This window comes from Prionailurus bengalensis, chromosome A2 (genome assembly GCF_016509475.1).
Source record: "Prionailurus bengalensis isolate Pbe53 chromosome A2, Fcat_Pben_1.1_paternal_pri, whole genome shotgun sequence".
NCBI lineage: Eukaryota > Metazoa > Chordata > Mammalia > Carnivora > Felidae > Prionailurus > Prionailurus bengalensis.
This window is the reverse complement of record NC_057348.1, coordinates 18,637,294-18,659,011: the sequence shown is the minus strand read 5'-3', so window position 1 is coordinate 18,659,011 and position 21,718 is coordinate 18,637,294. Positions and strand designations below refer to the sequence as shown.

Genomic DNA, 21,718 nt, shown 5'->3' with positions numbered 1-21,718 from the left:
CCTCTCTCTCTCTCCCCCACACACAGTCTCTCAAAACAAAACAAACAAACAAACAAACAAAAAAACCCAAAACTTTTACTTTGGTTAATCTACATGGGACTGAACATTTCTGATTTTACTGAGTAGTCCGTATGGTAGATGCTGTTTTCTTGTTAGACATACGCAGGATGGGATTCAGATTTTGAAACCCTAGTGTAATGTTGGTCAGGTAAGGTTGTTGGTAGTGTTTTAGGTGGGAGGGGAAGTGGGTAAGAATCACCTGGAAATCTTTGAGAACATGTATCAGGTGGCCCCTTCTAGCATGTGTGGATGGAATAGGGATTGGAGTGTATATGATCATATCTTCCTCCAACTATAGTGAACAGTCAAGATTATTCATAAGGTAAGATATGGTAATGGTAGTGCACAATTTCTAGGCCCTTTATCTACTGTTCGGGAAACACTTACTAGAATACAAGAAAGGAATCCTTATAGGCCTTAAAAACACTTGGCTTTAAAAAACAGTTATTTGCTAGATTGGGAAAAGCTTCAGTTTTGAAAAAACACCACTGTATTCAGGTATCCTTGAATTTGCTCTAATTTATGGAAAAAATAGTTTGCAATCTTCAGTGTTTTAGCTGTGAATAGATTATTTTTTAATCTCCCGTAATGAGTCTCTTCAGCAGTTGAAGTTGCTGCTTTAAAATATTCCAAGAATGGCGTGCTTGGCTGGCTCAGTTAGTAGTGCATATGACTCTTGATCTCGGGGTTGAGAGTTCAAGCCCCAAGATTTCCCAAGCACCTAAGCTTTCTTGGGTGTAGAAATTACTAAAAATAATAATAATAAACTTAAAAAAAGACTCCCAGGATTGCTTACTTCAAGGCTTTTTTGCCATATAGAAGATGATAAGATATAGATGTTTAGTCTTCCCCCCCCCCCCTTTATGATATTTCATACATAAATGTATGGACTAGGGAATTTTATATATAGTAGTTTGCTGCTTGTAAGTCTTGTTGGAAAAGAAGCAATTTCTTCTTAAGAATGAGACTTAAGGCCAACTTAGAAAAGAAGGGAAGTGCTTAAGAGGAAGTAAATTTGAAGGCAATGTCTAATCTTAGTAACTTGAGCTTTTGAAAGTTTCCCTTCAAAAAGTTAAAAAATTAACTCTTTCTTACACCCATGCATTTTTTTAAAGTTTATTTATTTATAATAATTTCTACACCCAGCACAGGGCTCAAACTCATGACCCTGAGATCAAGAGTAGCGGGCTCTTTCTTTTGACTGAGACAGCCAGGTGCCCCTATACCAGTGCATTTTTATCTATTAACTTAGAAAGGCTAGGTTTCTTTTCTTTGATTCAATCAGCAAACACTTCCCTTCATTGCCATATTTGACCCTGTTGGGTATTATGGGGAATATAGAATTGAAGATACAATCTTTTTTATTGAAATTTACAGGTAATAGTATCCAATAGTTAAACAGCTGCTACATGCTAGGTATTGTTTGTTCTAAGCCCTTTCCTCTGTTACTCATTTAATAATTACCACTATTCTGTGAGGATAGGAACCATTATTTTTCCCATTGGTACAGATGAGGAAGTAGAGACACAGAGGGCTTAAGTAACTTGCCCAAAGATTCATAGCTGTTCTGAACACTAGTACCAGGGTACAGAGCCTTCTCACTACCAGTGCAAGCAGAATACCAAGTGATGTAGGCTTACGTAATTTGGGAAGCAGCACCTAGTAGACCAAACACTAAAGGAGTTAATAGATGAAGAAGAATATGTGTTTGAGTAGTCAGGGAGGCCCCTCTGGGGGAAGTTGTAACTCTTGGCCTAAAAGGAGATAAAGAGAAGTGTTAGGAGTGGTGGGAATCAGTTGTTGGCAGTGTTAAACTGTGCTTGGTCACAGATACTCTTATTTTACTTCTTTGTAGGGAAGAGAGAGTAGTGAGTCAGTCTTGGCTAGCCTAGGGAAGTTGTAAGGGGGAGAGGGGACAGTATACTTTTATAAGCCTTTAGGACGTCAGATTCCAGGATGGATCTTTGTGTATGTTGTACTACTGCTTTGGTTTTTCTTTTTTTCTTTCTTTTTTTACATCGTGTACTGACTTAGAAAGATCTATGTGTCAATGCTGTAGTCTTTTAAAAAAAATACAGGAGTGCCTGGGTGGCTCAGTTGGTTAAATATCTGACTTTTTTTTTTTTTTAATGTTTGTTTATTTTTGAGAGAGAGAGAGAGAAAGAACAGGGGAGGGGCAGAGAGAGAGGAAGACATAGAATCCTAAGCAGGCTCCAGGCTCTGAGCTGTCAGCACAAAGCCCAAGATGGGGCTCGAACCCATGAATCGTGAGATCGTGACCTGAGCCAAAGTCGACGCTCAACCGACTGAGCCACCCAGGCACCCCAGTATCCAATTCTTGATCTCTGCTCAGGATTGTGAGTTCAAGCGCTGTATTAGGTTCCACTTTGGGTGTGGAGACTACTTTGAAACAAAATAAAAAACATAATACATTTGGTAGATTCAATACAAAATGATATATGGTTCCTAGAGGCAGCCTTTGTTGAGAGAGTCTGTGATTACACTAGTGTCCATTGTTCTTCAGTGAATATTAATTTTGCATTTCTGCCAGGCCCTGTTCTGTATGTCTATACATCCCATCATTACACAGTGTTATGACAGTATACATATTCAGCACCTTAACTCTTCTCATTTAATAATCTATCTTGGAGATCACTTGTTAACATATTTTTTTATTTTTAAAGAGTCTAGCCTTTATTTTTATATATATATTTTTTATTTTTATCTATCTATCTGTCTATCTGTATTTAGCAAGACAGAGAGAGGTCGCAAGTGAGCAAGGAACAGAGAGAAAGGGAGAGAGAATCCCACGAGAGGCAGGGAAGGAGAAAAAAGCAGGGTTCACCTGATGTGGGGGCTCATGTTTATCCGAAGTGGGGTTCGAGCTCACCTGAAGGAGGGCCCAAGCTCATCCAAAGCGGGACTCAAACTCACAAATTGTGAGATCATGACCTAAGCTGAAGTCTGATGCTTAACCAACTGAGCTACCCAGGTGCCCCAAATCCTTTTTATTTTTAATGGTTGCATAATATGCCATTGTATGATTAAGATATTTAACCAATATCTTCTTCTGTGGAGAAGGAACATCTAGATTGTTTTTAGTCTTTTGGTATTATGAGTATTGCTGAAATGAGCATTCTTGAACACAAATGATTGTATTTATGTGTGAATATATTTGTAGAATAAAGTTTTGTAAGTGGAATTGCTGGTTCAATGGATATATGCAGTTTGAATTCTGATAGATGTTGCCAGTGATCCTACAAAGAAATTGCTCCCTACAACAATGGTAACATGCTAGTTTTATGACTTAATCCATCTAATACTCAGACACTGAAATTCTTCAGCCTCACTGGGGCTTACAGTCCATTGATCTTACTTCCCTTTTATTGCTCCTCATCTTCAGTTACCACTTTTCTCCTTACTCAACTTAGAGTTCACAGTTCATTACTGTAATCACTCCCTTGTATATATTCTCAACCCTTTTTCTCCTGTCCCATTTCATCTTATCTGGCAAAACCTCAGCCCTGTTTATTTTTATTTATTTATTTTAAAGTTTTATTAATTTTGGGTCGCCTGGGTGGCTCAGTCAGTTGAGTGTCTGACTTGGGCTCAGGTCATGATCTCCTGGTTCCTGGGTTCAAGCCATGCATTGAGCTCCGTTCTGACAGCTCAGAGGCTGCAGCCTGCCTTGGATTGTGTCTCCTTCTCTCTCTGCCCCTCCCCTTCTTGTGCTCTGTCTCTCAAAAAAATAAAATGTGTTTTTTTTTTTTTAATGTTTATTTATTTTTGTGACAGAGACAGAGTGCAAGTGGGGGAGGGACAGAGAGAGATGGAGACACAGAATCCGAAACAGGCTCCAGGCTCTGAGCTGTCAGCACAGAGCCCGATGCGGGGCTCGAACCCACGAACCATGAGATCATGACCTGAGCCGAAGTTGGATGCTTAACCGACTGAGCCACCCAGGTGCCCCAAAAATAAAATGTGTTTTAAAAATTAAAGTTTTATTTATTTTGAGAGAGAGAGCACACCAAGCACATGCTCACGAGTTGGGGAAGGGCAGAGAGAGAGAATCCCAAGCAGGCTCTGCACTGTCAGGGCAGAGCCTGATGCAGGGCTTGAACCCATGAACCATGAGATCATGACCTGAGCCAGAACCAAGAGCTGGACACTTAGCCAACTGAGCCACCCAGGCTCAGGGCTGAAAACCTCAGCCCTGTTTTCAGTCCATCTTTTCACTCACTCTACACCTATAACTGAATGTAGCTGGAGAAGGAAGAAAACATGCTTACTGGTCTTGCTTTGAATTCATGACCCCTAACTTGAAAGGTGGCCTGTAGTACTGCCTAGCAGTTCCACTGCGATTCCTTAGCCCATTTCTTCTCCTATTTTTAGACAGCACCACCTCTTTAGCTCACGCTTTCTTTTTTCCTTCCCTAGCCTTACTGTCAACTAATGATCTTGCTTCTTAATTGAGAACATGGAAGCAAATACAAGGGTCTGCCACCACCTCTATTCATTTGCCTGTGGTTTGGCTGTTGTGGTCTGCTTCCTCCTCTGTTAACAGTGGAGCAGTCCTGTAGGAGTCAATATTTCATATCCATGGTCACGCCTTCCACTTCTGTACTAGATATACTCCCCTTAATCTCAAAACATTGCTCTAGCGAGTCTCCTCTATCCTGCATCAATTCTGCATATAGTCCACTGGCCAGACCTTAATGACTTCACCTAGGTGCAACAGAGTCCAGGAAATGTAGTCTTTATTATTGGCAGCTGTATGACCAGGAAAGGGAACGATAATGAGGCAGACAGACAATGGGTAGTCTACCACACATTCCAGACCTTTTTTTCTCTTAATTGGGGGGGGGGGGGGGGCGACTTTTCCTGGTAACAGTTTTATAAGTTACAATTTATATACCATACAATTCGCCCATTTAAAGTGTACAAATAGTGGGTTTTAGTATATTCACAGAGTTGTATAATCAATTTTAGAGTATTTTCATCACCTCAAAAAGAAACTCCTATACTCTTCAACTGTCATTCCCCAGTCTCCCATCACAACCCCCAGCCTTAGGCAACCATTAATCTGTCTCTGTAGATTTGTCTGTTCTGGACATTTCATATAACTGGAACCATATATTTGGTCCTTTGTGACTGGCTTCTTTTACTGAACATAAAGTTTTCAAGGTTCATCCATGTTGTAACATGTATTTCCTAACTTTTTGAAAGAACATTTTATATCACCGACCTCCATGCCCTCATCTTCTCAGTCTACCACAGTCTACTACTCTTCCCCTGTGGCCACCTGAAAGGGTTTTGATTGCTGTGCCCATGCCCTTTTTGCTAGCCATATAATACGAAGCCATTCCTTGAAGTACCCTCTTCCTTTCTCTTGGTGCTGGTTGTCATCATGGCTTTCTGACTGCTCTCTTCAAATATAAATATCTCTGGGTTTTTTGTGCCTACCTTTTCCATGTTACTGGCAGTCTCTGTGGATTGATCACTGCCTCTCCCCATTCTATACACTTGAGGGCTATGCTGTTTTTACCTGCAGTAACAATTTACCTGGGCACTAATCTTTTTCAACTGGTTCAGGGGGGTGAGGGTAGGACAGAAATGTGTGTAGTGTTAGGAAAAGCCTATTAGATTGTGCTCCTTCCACCTCACCTTTTCATTAGGCTTCTCTCTCCTCCAGGGCACTCTCATACTCTCATCATGGTCTTCTCATCCCTGCCCAGTCCACCTTCTAGCTATTTCAAATGCTGCTGCCAAAGCTGTCTTTGTAAATCACAGATCTGATTGTGTTTTCCAGTGGCTTTCCCTCGCTTACAGAATAGAATACAGGTTGCTGTGTATTGACATTCCAGATCCTCCAGTGTAACCATTCATCTTTCTAGCTTCATTTTCCAACAGTCTCCTCTCTGAATTCCTTTTTTTTTCTTTAAGATTTTATTTATTTATTTATTTTAAGTAATCTCTACACCCAACATGGGTGCACACTCTACAGATTGAGCCAGCCAGGCAGGTGTCCCTCCTCTCTGAATTTTTTTTTTTTTTTTAACATTTGTGTATTTATTTTGAGAGAGTGCGCAAGCAGGGGAGGAGCAGAGAGGGAGAGGGAAAATCCCTTGCTGACAGCGCAGAGCCCGATGGAGCCCTGTGTGGAACTTGCACCCACAAACCATAAGATCATGACCTGAACTAAAATCAAGAGTTGGACACTTAATCAACTGAGCCACCCAGATGCCCCTCTGAATTTTTATATTTAGGGTCATTGAGGTCATTTGCTCAGGCTATTCCTCACATTAGGAAGTATTCCTAAGCCATTACCACTCCCAACTCCTCTCAGGTTCCTTGTCCTCATTCTTCAAGGTCTAGGTCAGATGTTACCTTTTCTGAAGCCTCTAGCAGAATTGCTTACTTTCTCTTTGTTGGTACAGGAGAGGAAGAACTTGTGTTACAGCACTTAATTACATTGTATTGTTTTTTCTAAGACTTTCTTTCAGATAAGGCTGCTCTCTAGCAACTGGGAATGGCCCATTAAAAACTCTAGGTTTGTGTTAGGCTGATCAGATGTATAGAGAGAAGAATTTAGACAAGGCTGGACCTGTCAAGGAAGGAGGTGATTGTCATCCTACTGAAGTAGTGGGTGGAAGAGTGGACTGACTTGGAGGAGGCATGAGGGATGAGTGGGAGTGCCTGCCAGAATTTATCTTTAAATGACCTGATGTTTGCTGTAAATATTTTCTAGGAAACCTATAGCATGAAATTATGGGTATATTTTCTTTGGAAGATCTTTGTAGCATGCAAGAAAATGAGGAGAACATTGAATAAGAATCCTGCGTCTGCCAAACAGCCATGGCAGAATTGTTTAGAATTACACCTTTTGTGATAATGGATATGTTCTGTGTCTGTCTTGTCCACACAATAGTCCTGTGTGGCTGTTGAGCATTTGAAATGTGTCATTGGGACGAAGGAAGTGAATTTTTAAATTTCAATTAATTAAAATATTAATTAAGAAATAGACACGTGACTAGTGGCTACTGTGTTGGGCAGTAAAACTATGATAGTACCGTCTTTGGAAGAGAGTGCAGACTTTTTTTTTTTTTTAATGTTTTTATTTATTTTTGAGACAGAGCATGAGCAGGGGAGGGGCAGAGAGAGAGGGAGACACAGAATCCGAAGCAGGCTCCAGGCTCTGAGCTGTCAGCACAGAGCCCGACGTGGGGCTTGAACTCACAGACTGTGAGATCATGACCTGAGCTGAAGTTGGACGCTTAACTGACTGAGCCACCCAGGTGCCCGAGAATGCAGACTTAACATTCTCTCTCTTCCGTTCAAAGTGCTTCAAACAATAATTCTTCTCCCCCTATATACTTTTCCCACTATTTTTATATTCCAGTTTATAACTTGTAGAAGTTTTTGGCTTCCTCCTTGCTTATGTATGATTCAGATATGAGGGAAGTCTTTCTTCATGGTATTGAGTAGAGCTACACACATGCTTCCTTTGAAAGGTGAATTGAAATTGAATATAGCAGCCACTGGTAGATTACATAGTGTTTTTTGTGCGTTGTTTTTGTTGTTGTTGTTTTTTTTTTTCCATTCAGGAAACACACATAGGTAGCCTAATGATGTCCATCATTGGTGGTACACTTTTCTTTTTTTTAATGTTAATTTATTTTTGAGAGAGAGCCGGCATATGAGCAGGGAAGGGAGGGAGGGACAGAGGGAGACAGAGAATCTGAAGCAGGTGCTGTCAGTGCCAAGCCCAACTCGGGGCTCAAACCCGCAAACCATGAGATCATGACCTGACCCAAAGTTGGACACTCAACAGACTGATCCATCCATGTGCCCCTGGCATTGGTGGTATAAAGATGAATAATACTACCCATGCCCTAAATTAGCTTTCAATTTAGTAAAGAGAATCTCCGTTAAATAAGAGTGGTAAATAAATGTGAAGATATTTATGAAGGAGATTGTGTAGGGAGGGAAAAGGAAATGGCAGAGATCAGGAAAGAAGTGACTTTTGGGGTGCCTGGCTGGCTCAATTGGAAGATCGTGCCACTCTTGATCTTAGGGTCATGAGTTTGAGCCCCCATTGGGTGTAGAGATTACTTAAAAAAAAACTTTAAAAATATGATTTTTGTTATTTTGGAAGGTGAATATTTACTAGATAGACAAGAGGTGGGGAGGATTCCTAGGCAGAAGGAAGATGTGTCTAGGACCAAATATGCCTTTACTTTGTATAAAATTATATTGTGATGCAGATGATAATGGAATACAGTGAATTGGACTCTTTACCTGGAGACTTGGAGGTGACTTTCAGTTTCAGAGAACTTTGTTGGAAAACATTGCTAATGCAGTGCAGTCCTTAATAGCCAGGAGGTATCTTTGTGATCCAGGATGGCTTTGTGATCCAGGCTTAAATTTCCTTTTTTTTTTTTTTTTTTTAAGTTTATTTATTTTATTTACTTTGAGAGAGAGAGAGCACGCAAGCGAGCACACAGGCATGCAAGCGGGGGAGGGGGGACACAGGCTCCCAAGCCGGCTCCACACTGTCAGCACAGGGTTTGAACCCATGAACCTAAGATCATGACCTGATCCGAAATCAAGAATCAGATACTTAACCTACAGAACCACCCAGGTGCCCCTGACTTAAGTTTTTGATCTTTGATCCCTGAGCTGATTTCTCTATCCCAACATCTTTCTTACTTACCTCTCAGTGAAGTTCTTATTTGTTATATTGCTTAATTGCTTAATGAAGCCAGTTTTGTAGACAGTTACAGTTTTTTTTAAGATTTTTTAAAAGTTTTTATTTTATTTATTTTTTGGTTCCAACATTTCACCGCATGTATTTCTTCTCATGCAGTCTAAGCTGAGAATGCCATGTAAATGGGTCACTGCAAATTGCAGCAGTTTTTCTGCAATCAAGATAAGAAACAAACCAGTATGATCTCATTTCTATTAAATTTTGAAGGTATACAGCAGTTAAGTATTTTTGATACTATGTATGAAGGTTAAAAAAACCATTTTTTTTCCATAAAGTACAAGAGCAACCAATGTCACTATTGAGTAAAAGTAAAAACTGGGATACTTTCTTAAATTAGTCCAAAGTGGCATTTTAGGAACTTAGTTGTAGGCTGCTGCGCTGACACCATGACAAACCAAAGTGTAGGGTTGGGTCTGGTTTTGTTTCGGTTTTCTTTTCAGTATCCAGTGCCCGTGGATTAAGTTCTGGAAGTGTTCCAATTGTAAGGCAGGGATCTGTTTGGATTCCACCACGGGTATGCTTCTTGGGTTGGATGCTAGAGGGTGAGGCATGTTTTGCCAGACCCATGTCGACTACCTAGTAGTCATCAAGGTCAAAAAATTCATCATCTCTTCCTTGGTATTCCATTCCTTGGAAATCTACTCGGTACCACAGAATACCTCCAGTTCCACCAAATCCTTTCACAAAGTGGGATCCTTCTTGTGACTTATGTGTGACAATTTCCAACATAGCTCCAAATTTTTTATAGTTGTTAGCAAACCATTCCAGCAGGAGCATGCTTTCAGTCAGCTTGTGTTCTTGTCCTGTCTCTTTGTGAAATGAGATTTATCCTTCTCTTGTTCTGGAGTTAGATAGAGAATTTTCTCCTCTTCTGTGGCTTGGCAATAAAGAACATATCTCATTATATCCAGATTTTCATAGGCTATTAGAATCTCTACAGCTCCCATTTCTAAAGCCTTTAGTGTATCTTCAATTCCAAAACAGTACTTCCCTGTGTCCTGACTGATTCATCGAAGTATCATCCTATTTTCTTCTCTTGAAGAATGAATCACACGTTGGAGAGGACTTCAGTAGATAACTCAGTAGCTTGGTTGAATCCATTTTCACCACCATAGGATATATCAACTAATTTTAAAACTTGATTGCAACCTCTGATCAAACCTATCAGATTGACTTAGTTCACTTTTAAAGTCAGCTGATCCGGCTAAAAGAAGACCAGCCACATTCACTTTGTCTCCAGAAATAAACAGCTGTACAGCAGTCTTAGCTACTTTCCGAACATAGTTATGTCACTTTTCCATTCTTAAATGAACAAAACGCAAGGCTGACTGATCTCCTGTATCATGTTTCTTTGGGAGATCCACAGTGAATTTGTGTAGGACTTCTCTTGTGTTTCCTTGGAGTGTGCCAAAAAGTGTACCACTACCGTCTATTACAATGAAGCCAAACTTGCTGTCATCCCAAGGTAGTGCTGTAAGAGCCTCTGTATGGAATTTGTTGTCACACAAGTACAACAATGTATTAATTGGCTTGAAAAGTTCAAAGTCAATGTTGACTTTCTTTTCCTTTCCTTCTTGTGTTACAATGGTACCACAGTAAACAACGAGGCCATTTAGAGGTACTTTGTTATAAAGTTTGAGTTTTTGTTGTATGGATGTAATTAATGGCTCCCAGGACTGAAAGGCGGTTTACTCATGACTTAATGTTAGATGCAGTTCCAGACTCATCTGCTAACACTTTTGCCACTTGGGAAATCTGATTTTTGGGAGAAATGATCAATGATACCATGCTTGTGTCATTGCCGCGGGCTGCCTCGAAGCTCTTGGTGAGCTTCTTGATTTTCCAGATCTCCACATTCCTGTCAGCACACTGGGGTCGTCTGCCATTTTCTTGTCTCCTCCTCCCTAATAGCCCAGTCCTGGGTGGCAGCGGCTGCTCCTCCCCACCAGCAGCTCTGACATAGGACACTGGCTCCCTCTCTCCAGGCAGTTGCATGTGCTGGAATCTGCTCACATGGGCCTGTCTAAAGTTTATTTTATTTTGGGGCGCTTGGGTGGCGCAGTCGGTTAAGCGTCCGACTTCAGCCAGGTCACGATCTCGCGGTCCGGGAGTTCGAGCCCCGAGTCAGGCTCTGGGCTGATGGCTCAGAGCCTGGAGCCTGTTTCCGATTCTGTGTGTCCCTCTCTCTCTGCCCCTCCCCCGTTCATGCTCTGTCTCTCTCTGTCCCAAAAATAAATGAACGTTGAAAAAAAATTTTTTTTTAAGTTTATTTTATTTTGAGGTGGAGACAGAATCGCAAGCAGGCTCTGCGCTGTCAGCACAGATCTCAACAAGATGCTCAAAACCATGAACTATGAGATCATGACCTGAGCCGAAGCCAAGAGTTGGATGCTTAACCAGCTGAGCTACCTAGGTGTCCTGAGTCTAAATTCTTCTACATGTGAATGAATATATGGTTTCCCCCAGCACTGTTTAGTGAAAAGACTGTCCTTTTTCATAGAATATTTTGGTACCATCTCAAAAATCAATTGGCCATATTTGTGAAGGTTTATTTCTGGTGTCTTTATCTTATCCCATTTGTTTATTATTTTCTTTTTAAAATTTAATTTATTTTTTAAATTTACATCCAAGTTAGTATATAGTACAACAGTGATTTCAGGAGTAGATTCCTTAATGCTCCTTACCCGTTAGCCTGTCCCCCTGTCCCACAACCCCTCCAGTAACCCTCTGTTTGTTCTCCATATTTAAGAATCTCTTATGTTTTGTCCCCCTCCCTGTTTTTATATTATTTTTGCTTCCCTTATGTTCATCTATTTTGTATCTTAAAGTCCTCATAGGAGTGAAGTCATATTTGTCTTTCTCTAATTCCACTTAGCAGAATACCCTCCAGTTCCATCCATGTAGTTGCACATAGCAAGATTTCATTTCTTTTTGATTGCCAAGTAATACTCCATTTTGTGTATGTATGTATATATATGTATATATGTATATATATGTATATATGTATGTGTATACATACACACCACATATTCTTCATCCACTGGACATTTAGGCTTTTTCCATACTTTGGCTCTTGTCAATAGTGCTACTATAAACATGGGGGTGCATGTGTCCTTTCGAAACAGCACACTTGTACCCCTTGGATAAATACTGAGTAGTGCAATTGCTGGGTCGTAGGGTAGTTCTAGTTTTAATTTTTTGAGGAACCTCCATACTGTTTTCCAGAGTAGCTGCACCAGTTTGCATTCCCACTAGCAATGCAAAAGAGATCCTCTCTTTCCGCATCCTTGCCAACATCTGTTGTTGCCTGAGTTGTTAATGTTAGCCATTCTGACAGGTGTGAGGTGGTATCTCATTGTGGTTTTGATTTGTATTTCCCCGATGATGAGTGATGTGGAGCATTTTTTCATGTGTCGGTTGGCCATCTGGATGTCTTCTTTGGAGAAGTGTCTATTCATGTCTTTTGCCCATTTCTTCACTGGATTATTTGTTTTTTGGGTGTTGAGTTTGATAAGTTCTTTATAGATTTTGGATACTAACCCTTTATCTGGTGTGTCATTTGCAAATATCTTCTCTCATTCTGTCGGTTGCCTTTTAGTTTTGCTGATTGTTTCCTTTGGTGTGCAGAAGCTTTTTATTTTGGTCCCAGTAGTGCATTTTTGCTTTTGTTTCCCTTGCCTCTGGAGACGTGTTGAGTAAGAAGTTGCTGCAGCCAGGGTCAGAGAGGTTTTTGCCTGCTTTCTCCTCGAGGATTTTGATGGCTTCCTGTCTTACATTTAGGTCTTTCATCCATTTTGAGTTTATTTTTGTGTGTGGTGTAAGAAAGTGTTCCAGGTTCATTTTTCTGCATGTCTCCGTCCAGTTTTCCCAGCACCGCTTGCTGACGAGACTGTCTTTATTCCATTGGATAGTCTTTCCTGCTTTGTCAAAGATTAGTTGCCCATACATTTGTGGGCCCATTTCTGGGTTCTCTATTCTGTTTAATTGGTCTGAGTGTCTGTTTTTGTGCCATTATTATTATTTTTATTTTAAATATTTATTTTGAGAGAGAGAGAGAGGTGTACAAGCTTGCACGCGAGCAGGGGTGGGGCAGGGAGAGATTTCTAAGCAGGCTCTGTGCTGTCCTTGCAGAGCCCGGCACCGCGGCTTAATCCCATGTACCATGAGATCATGACCTGAGCCGAAATCAAGAGTCAGACACCTAACTGAGCCACCCAGGGGTCCCTGTGTGTTTTTAAAATTTTTAAGTAATCTCTGCATCCAGTGTGGGGCTCAAACTCATGACCCTGAGATCAAGAGTCTTATGCCCCACTGACCCAGCCAGCCAGGTGCCCTTCTGTAGATCATTTTGTACAGTACTGTTATATTAAAAGTATCAAGTCCTTGGGGTGACTGGTGGCTCAGTCAGATGAACGTCCAACTCTTGGTTTAGGCTCAGGTCATGATCCCAGTGTCTCTCTCTTTCCCTCTCCCTTGCTCATGCTCACTCTCTCTTAAAGTCAAGTCCTTAAATTCATGAACATCGGATATCTTTTCATTCACCTTTGAATACCTTTTCCTGTGTTTATTGGCCATTTTAGAAAGCTGCTTTTTTGAAAAAGGATTACTTTGGACTAAAATTCAATCTGATTGGAGAAATGATTCCTATGAAACATTCTAAAATGTAGATTGAGATTTTATAATAGAAGCCAAAAGAGTAGCTCTGACAATCACTAAGAAGCAGATAAAAAGATTTCAGAGAAATTATAAGACTCAGTAAAATTTAGTTCTGGGTACGTGGCGGGTAGGTACTTCATTTTACCCATACAGTAAAGCTACACATACACTAACTCAGAGGTTCTTAAAGTTGAGCATGAGTCAGAATTACCTGGAGGGCTTGTTTAAACCCAGATTAATGGACTCACTCTTAGAAGTTCTGATTCAGTAGGTTTGTAGTCAGAGCTGAGAATTTGCATTTTTTTCAGGTTGTCAGGTGAGGTTGATAGCACTAGTCTGAGGACCACTTTCAGAACCACTAACTAGAAACCCAGGATTCTTAAGGAAATAGCAGCTAGTTGAAGTGTTATGGCTAGATACTTGCCTTAACAAGTTATTTTGTTAATTGAAAAATAATGATTTTAGGATTAAAAATATAGGGCATTAGGTCAGTCATTAGTGTCTTACAGTATTTACTTTTTGTCCAGTGAGCAGTTATTACTAATTTCCAATTCAGTTAAACTAGGAAGGCTAGAATGTTGTATACTAAATTCTAGGCTAAATGAGCACTCCAGAAAGCCTTCAGGAAGCTATTTAGACATATATGCATCTACATCATGGTCACAGAAACATGAAGAAATTACCAGACTGCTATGTGAAATGGAGACAATTGAATGCTAATGTGTGATTGTGGTTTACCTGCCCCAAGTGCAGGAAGCAGCCACTCTTAACTGCTAAAAAATGTCTGATGGACAGACCACTTCCACACTGCAACTAGATGAGCAAGGCAGGCAGGAGTGCAAATAGGCTGTAGTTACCACAGGAAATCATCAGACTTGTAAAAACAAGTGTGAAAAGGGCTGGCTACCACTTATCAGTCTTACTGTAGCGGAGTTTCCTGTAGCTACGTAAGCCACAACCCTTGCTTTGACATCCATCTGTCCCCCAGTGAGAGTAAGCAGACTTAAGACACACTAGAACCAAGAGTTGCTAACTTCATAGCAATTCAAACATACTTGATGTTTGGCAATTCTTTTCTTCCTTTTTTTATGTAAATGACATTCTAAAAAGAATGGGTGCAAAAAAATCATAAAAGGCTAGGAAACATGAAATAAATGTAACATAGGTTTAGAACCACAAGACTTAAAAAAAAAAAAAAAAAAAAAAGTAATCTCTACCCCCAACATAAGACTTGAACTCATAACCCCAGTATCAAGACTTGCATGCTCTGTCTAGTGAGCCAGCAAAGTGCCCCAAAACCATAGAACTTTGGATCAAAAAATCAAAAACTCAATGAGAAATAATTGAAGAGTAATCAATCCTCCTAAGTTACATTTAAAAAAAAATTTTTTTTAATGTTTATTTTTGAGAGAGAGAACATGAGTCAGGGAGGGGCAGAGAGAGGGAGACACAGAATCTGAAGCAGGCTCCAGGCTCTGAGCTGTCAGCACAGAGCCCAACCTGGGGCTCAAACCCACAAACCACGAGATCCTGACCTGAGCCGAAGTCAGACGCTAAACCAACTGAGCCACCCAGGCAACCCCTAAGTTACATATTGACTTAATTTTTAACAATGTCACTAACGTTTACTTGGGTAGGCAAAGGAGAAAAGGACACTACGAGCTATAGGATTGCTTCTTGACATTTGAGGGTGAGGAAGGAGGGCAAGAAAGTGGAGTGTTTAGAAATAGGGACTCTGGAACAGATTGCTTATTTGTTCAGTGTCCATTTCTCCCCCTTACTGGCTAGTAATCCAGTTAAGTTGAGCAAGTTAATCTTTCTGTATTTCAGTTTCCTTATCTATGAAATGAGAATACTAGGCTCTATCTCATAGGGCAGTTACGATGATTAAATGTGTAAATAAAAAGTAAAAAAGTTTGTAATAGCATTTTTAAGTGTTTACTATTTCTGGCATTTCCCTATTATTTCCTACAAAGTGGTGAGAGACCAGGCTTCTCCACCTTTAAATATATATGGGTTTAGGCATATGTAAGGAGAAGAAGGAAGCTGGGAAGGAGAGGACTGCAAAAAACAAAAGATGACCTAAATAAATGGAAAGACATCTTGTCTTCGTGGATTTGAAGACTTAATACTGTAAAGGTGGTAATAATTCTCAAATTGATCTATAGATTCAGTGCAGTCCTTATTAAAAACCTCAGCTGCCTTCTTTGCAAAAATCAATAAGCTGCTCCTAAAATTCATTTGGAAATCCAGGGGACCCAGAATAGCCAAAACAATCTAGAAAACAGAACAGTTGGAGGACTCACACCTTCTGGTTTCAAAACTTATTACAAATCAACAGTAATCAAGACATAAGAATTAAAACTATACAACGCTTAGAAAAAAGCATTAGGGGGTGCCTGGGTGGCTCAGTCAGTTGGGCGTCCAGCTTCAGCTCAGATCCTGATCTCACTGTCCATGAGTTCGAGCCCTGCGTCGGGCTCTGTGCTGACTGCTCAGACCCTGGAGCCTGTTTCAGATTCTGTGTCTCCCTCTCTCTCTGCCCCTCCCCCACTCATGCTCTGTCTCTCTCTCTCTCTCTGTCTCTGTCTCTGTCTCTGTCAAAAATAAACATTAAACAAAATTTTTTTAAAGAAAAAAGCATTAGGTTTTTCATGACCTTGGATTTGGCAGTGATTTCCTAGATATGACACAAATTACAGTAAAACTTTGGTTTGTGAGCATAATACATTCCGGAAACATGCTTTGTAATCCAAAGCACTCGTATATCAAAGCGAATTTCAAGGGGCGCCTGGGTGGCTCAGTCGGTTGAGCGTCCGACTTCAGCTCTGGTCATGATCTCACGGTTTGTGAGTTCGAGCCCCGCATCGGGCTCTGTGCTGACAGCTCAGAGCCTGGAGCCTGCTTCTGCTTCTGTGTCTCCCTCTCTCTCTGCCCCTAATCCACTCGCATTCTGTCTCTGTCTCTCTCAAAAATAAATAAACATTAAAAAAAAAAATTTTTTTTTACAGCGAATTTCAAGAACCATTGGCTCAGTTGTGATCACGTGACATTTGGCATCACAAACCACCCATATTGCAAGACACCACTCACTTATCAAGTTAAAATTTATTAGAAATGTTTGCTTATCTTGTGGAACATTCGCAGAACAAGTTATTCGCAATCCAAGGTTGTAGTATCAGCAGTCAAGGAAAAAATTAGATACTGGACTGTATCAAAATTAAAAACTTATGTGTCTCAAAGGACACCGTCAAGAAAGTGGAAACAAACAAAATAGTGGAAACAATCCAGTTCAAAAATGGGCAATGGATTTGAATAGATGTTTTCCCAAAGAAGATTTACAAATGGCCAATAAGCATATGAAAAGATGCTCAACATTATTAGTCATTAGGGAAATGCAGATCAAAACCATATGAAATACAAGGGGCGCCTAGGTGGCTCTGTCAGTTAAGCATCCGACTTCAGCTCAGGTCACGATCTCTCAGCCATTCGTGAGTTCATGCCCCACGTTGGGCTCTGTGCTGACAGCTCAGAGCCTGGAGCCTGCTTCGGATTCTGTGTGTATCTTTCTCTCTCTCTCTGCCCCTCCCCTGCTTGTTCTCTCTCTCTCTCTCTCACTCTCTCGCTCTCTCTCAAAAACCAAATAAAACATTAAAAAAAAAAAAAACCCATATGAGATACCACTTCACACCCACTTAAATGGCAATAATTAAAAAACAAAAAAGAAAATAACAAGTGTTGACAAGGATGTGGAGTAATTGGAATCTTTGTACATTGCCAATGGGAATGTAAAATAGTACAGCTATTGTAGGAAACATTTTGGCAGTTCTTAAAAAAGCTAAACATAGAATGCCTAACAGTTCCACTCCTAGGTGTATATTTGTTCGAAGGAGTTGAAAGCAGAGACTTGAGCAGATACTTGTATACCAGTGTTCATTGCAGCATTATTACAGTAGCTAAAAGGTGAAAGTAATGTCAAGTATCCATCAGCAGGTGACTGGACAAATAAAATGTGATATATCCACACAATGGAAAATTAGTGCAGCCATAAAAAGGAATGAAATTTGATACATGCTACAGCATCGATGAACATTAAACGTTATGCTGTGTGAAGTAAGAACAAATGACAAATATTGTGTAATTTCATTTATATGAGATATGTAGAACAGGCAAATTTATAGAGACAGTAGATTAGAGTAGTTTATCAAGGGCTAAGGGGAGAGAAGAATGGGGAGTTATTGCTTAATGGTGATGTTTCTCTTTGAGGTGATGAAAAAGCTTCGAAAATAGATAGTGGCAATGATTGCACAACATTGTAAATGTAATTATTGCTAGTGAATTGTTGTAAAGGAAAAAACATCTCCTGTTTGTATCTTTACTCTCAGTACGCCACTATAACATCTTCCATTTCTCATACTTCTGGTCACCAAATATGGAGGAGGGTCCCCCACCAAACATTTCTGCAACACTGACTGATGTCTTACAGTTCAGTTCAGTTCTGACACTATCTACCTGGAGTTAGCATCAGATCCCACAGGTTAAACATTCAGTCCCACAAGACTGCCCCACAGCTCCCCACTTCAGACCTCAGTAGCAAGTCCAGGTTGTTACCTGTATTTCTCACTGACTGAATATAAATTCCATGTTACCGTGATCTCTTCCTGGAAGCCAATTTTCCAGAACAGCTCACAGAACTCAGGAAAATATTTTGTTAGATTACCAGTTTATTGTAAAAGGATATAACCCAAGAACAGCCAGATGCATAGGGCAAGATATGTGAAAAGGGGTGCATAGAGCTTGCTTGCCTGCCCACCCAAGATGTGCCACTCTCTCAATCCCTGCACATCTCCACCAACCTGGAAGCTCTCTGAATCCTGCCCTTTGGTTTTTTGGAGGCTTTAAGTAGGCACAATTGATTAAATCATTGGCTTTTGGTGATTGCTTCAATATCCAGCCCCTCTTCTCTACCCTAGGTTGGGGGGCAGGCACTCAAAGTTGCAACTCCCTAATCACAAGGTTGGTTTTCCTGGCAACCAGCCCCCCATCTTTAGGGGATTTTCCAAAGTCACTTCACTGACATAAGCTCAGGTGTGGTTGAATAGAGTTTGTTATGAATCGTGAGACACTCCTTTCACTTTGATCATCCCAGAGCTGGATGGAGGAACTGGAGCTATTTGAAGACAAAAGACCAAATATAACAAAAAATCCTCCCATTGTTCATGTAATTTAGGAAATTACAAGAGTTTCAGGAGCTATATGCCAGGAACAGAGACTAAGACCAAATATATATAAATCACAGTATTACAGTTGTATACTTAAAAATAGTTAAAATGGGGGGTGCCTGGGTGGCTCAGTCAGTTAAGCTTCTGACTTCAGCTCAGGTCATGATCCCATGGTTCTTGGGTTCGAGCCCCATGTCGGGCTTTGTGCTGACAGCTCAGAGCCTGGAGCCTGTTTCAGATTCTCTCTCTCTCTCTCTCTCTCTCTCTCTCTCTCTCCCTCTCCCTCTCCCTCTCCCTCTCCCTCTCCCTCCCTCCCCCCCCCTCCCCCCCACCCCGTGTCTCCAAAAAGAAAAAAAAAAAAAGTAAAAAAAATTAGTTACAATGTCCTTGGGTGGCTCAGTCGGTTAAGCATCTCACTCATTTGGCTGAGGTCATGATCGCGTTTGTGAGACCTAGCCCCATGTTGGGCTTTGCACTGACAGCACAGAGCATGCTTGGGATTCTTCCTTTCTGTCTCTTTCTCTCTTTCTCTTTTTCTCTCTCTGACTCACTCTCTGTGTCAAAAATGAATAAGTAAAACATGAAAAAAATAGTTAAAATGGCAAATTTTGTTATATATTATCACAACTTCTAAACATTAGTAACGTAACATACCAAAACCCATTGAATTGTATAGTTTTCTCCAGCTTTATTAAGGTATAATTGACATAAAACATTGTGTACATTGAAGGTGTACAAAGTGTTTTTTTTTTTTATTCATTAGCTGATACCTGCATCATTTCATATAATCACCATAATTTTTTTGTGGTGAGATCATTTAAGATTTACTCCTTAGCAACTTTCAAGTGTGTAATACAGTATTAACTGTAATCACTATGCTGTACATTTGATCCCCAGAATTGTATACTTTAAATGTGTAAATTGTATGGTATATGAATTATATTTCAGTAAAGCTATTTTTAAGAAAGATTTTGTGTGTGTATACACACACTTTAATAGAATAGCTTCTTTTCACATGTGTCTATTCCCATCCACCCCCCACACCCTCCACCGTGTAACCAGTTAGGTGTCCTTCCACGACACATTTGCTTACGTTTGTAGACGTGTCCTAGTTTATCTGTTTGCTGGCAGAAATATAGGCTAATAGAGTTTGAGTATGATTGACTTGTAGGCCTCTTTGGCAAGAAGTAAATCCTTTGTTGTCTGTCCCTGTTGCACAGATTACATTTCAGCAGCCTCTCTAAAAGTACATGGGGAACTGTAGACCTTAGGCCAGAATGGTTTTTCAGTTTGAAAATTAATGTGTCTTAATAACATACTGGCCTTACATTCAGTAAATTCAAATAACTCTTAAGCTTCTTTCCCCATTGATAAAATGGGAATGAATGACGATTATATCTGCCTTTGGAAGTTCAGGATCAAATAAGTTCCTGCCAAATGTATGAGAAGGGCATTGTGATATACCAGTGTAAGGTATCATGGTCACTCATGAAGGTCCACACAGTTTGTTAGGATTTGTTGCAGTATAGCAGATTTTGAAACTTCTGACACCATTTGTATTATTAAAAAGAAGTCCAGAAGAATGGTTAGTATAGTGTTTTGCTCTTTTTCTGAAGTTGTATGTTAGGTAATAGGCAGAAATGTAGTTGAGAGCCACAACCAGCATGCGATTAGCGCTATGAGATATGGCAGTGAAGTTTATCTTGTGGTTGTCCTCCAAAATCCCGGGCCTCTGATAGGGCCAGTGAGGTATATGCTTTGGAAAGTGCTTCATTAGCAGTCCCAGCCGAAGAGTCACCCTGAAAAGGAGTATTGCTCCAAGTACTTTTGACCATGTTGGCCAGGATTTGCACATCACACACACAAAAAACATTCTTACCTTCTGTCCTCACTGCTGTTCAGGGGAGAAAGTTTATGTCCCAACAGCCCGTTTCCTCTTGCGGAAGGAAGATGGTGGTTTCCACAAAGGTGTCATCTTGCCATTCATTCCCAGCACTGTGTTTCTAAGCAGCAAAGCCAGTCCCATCCTGTTTGTCTGTTTGTTTATTTGTTAGAGCAATCACTCACTTGAGGGGGTAGAGGCAGAGGTAGAGGAAGAGAGAGAATCTTAACCACGCTCCATGCCCAGTGTGGACCGTAAGATCACGACCTGAGCCAAAATCAACAGTCGGTTGCTTAACTTACTGAGCCACCCAGGCACCCCAAGTCCCATCCTCTTGAGTTCTGAGTAAGAGCCAGTCTTTGATAAGTTTTGAGTCTTCGGACAAGTAAAACAAAAGGTTCCTGCTCTTTTAGTAGAGACCATTAGCAGTTATAAAAGGGTTCTTTTTGTTTTGTTTTTTATGCTTCAACCACGAGATGATTGAATGCTACTGTAGACAGCCACCTATGTGTCATTGTTGAGTTCACCCTCTTGCTGTAACTTAAAGCTCTGTGTCCAAGCATTCTGGACACAGAAGGTCTTATTGACTTCCTGTGTGTATGGTCATCAGTAACTTAGTGAGACTATACCAGGAAGAGTGAGGGGCTTTCATTTTGCCTATAGAATGAAACGGTCTATTATCAAAGCCAGGAACCAGGCAAGGCAGTCTCCATATCCAAGTCAGGGTCACCTTCTTCATTTTTCACTGTTGTAGGTGACTTTGAGTTGCAGCAGCCACTGATATTGTTCACTGCCTGTGTTGCCTTTCCAGGGAATTTTCTTGGCTTTGTAAGTCAAAGGGCAGAACCAGGCCCTATATACTTGGTACACTATCCTACTATGAACAATAACCACTAAGAGCAGTCATCTTTGCTCAGGTGCTACCTGGCTTTCTAGCAGCATTTTACAGAGATGTTTTCAGGTGGGAAGTATATATTTAAAACTGGAGGCCATTGAGGGGCACCTGGGTAGCTCAGTCAGTTAAGTGTCCAATTCTTGATTTTGGCTTAGGTCATGATCTCACAGTCCTTGAGATCAAGCCTGCATAGGGCTCTGTGCTGACAGTGCAGAGCCTGTTTGGGATTCTCTATC

At 40.6% G+C, this 21,718-nt stretch overlaps 1 protein-coding gene and 1 pseudogene across 3 annotated transcripts in view; one reads left to right on the top strand and one right to left on the bottom strand.

The window, feature by feature from the left end:
* Nucleotides 1-21,718, top strand: part of RHOA (ras homolog family member A) — a 62,728-nt gene that overhangs the window by 19,665 nt on the left and 21,345 nt on the right. The window lies entirely within an intron of this gene.
* LOC122488706 lies at nt 9,378-10,713 on the bottom strand (annotated as a pseudogene).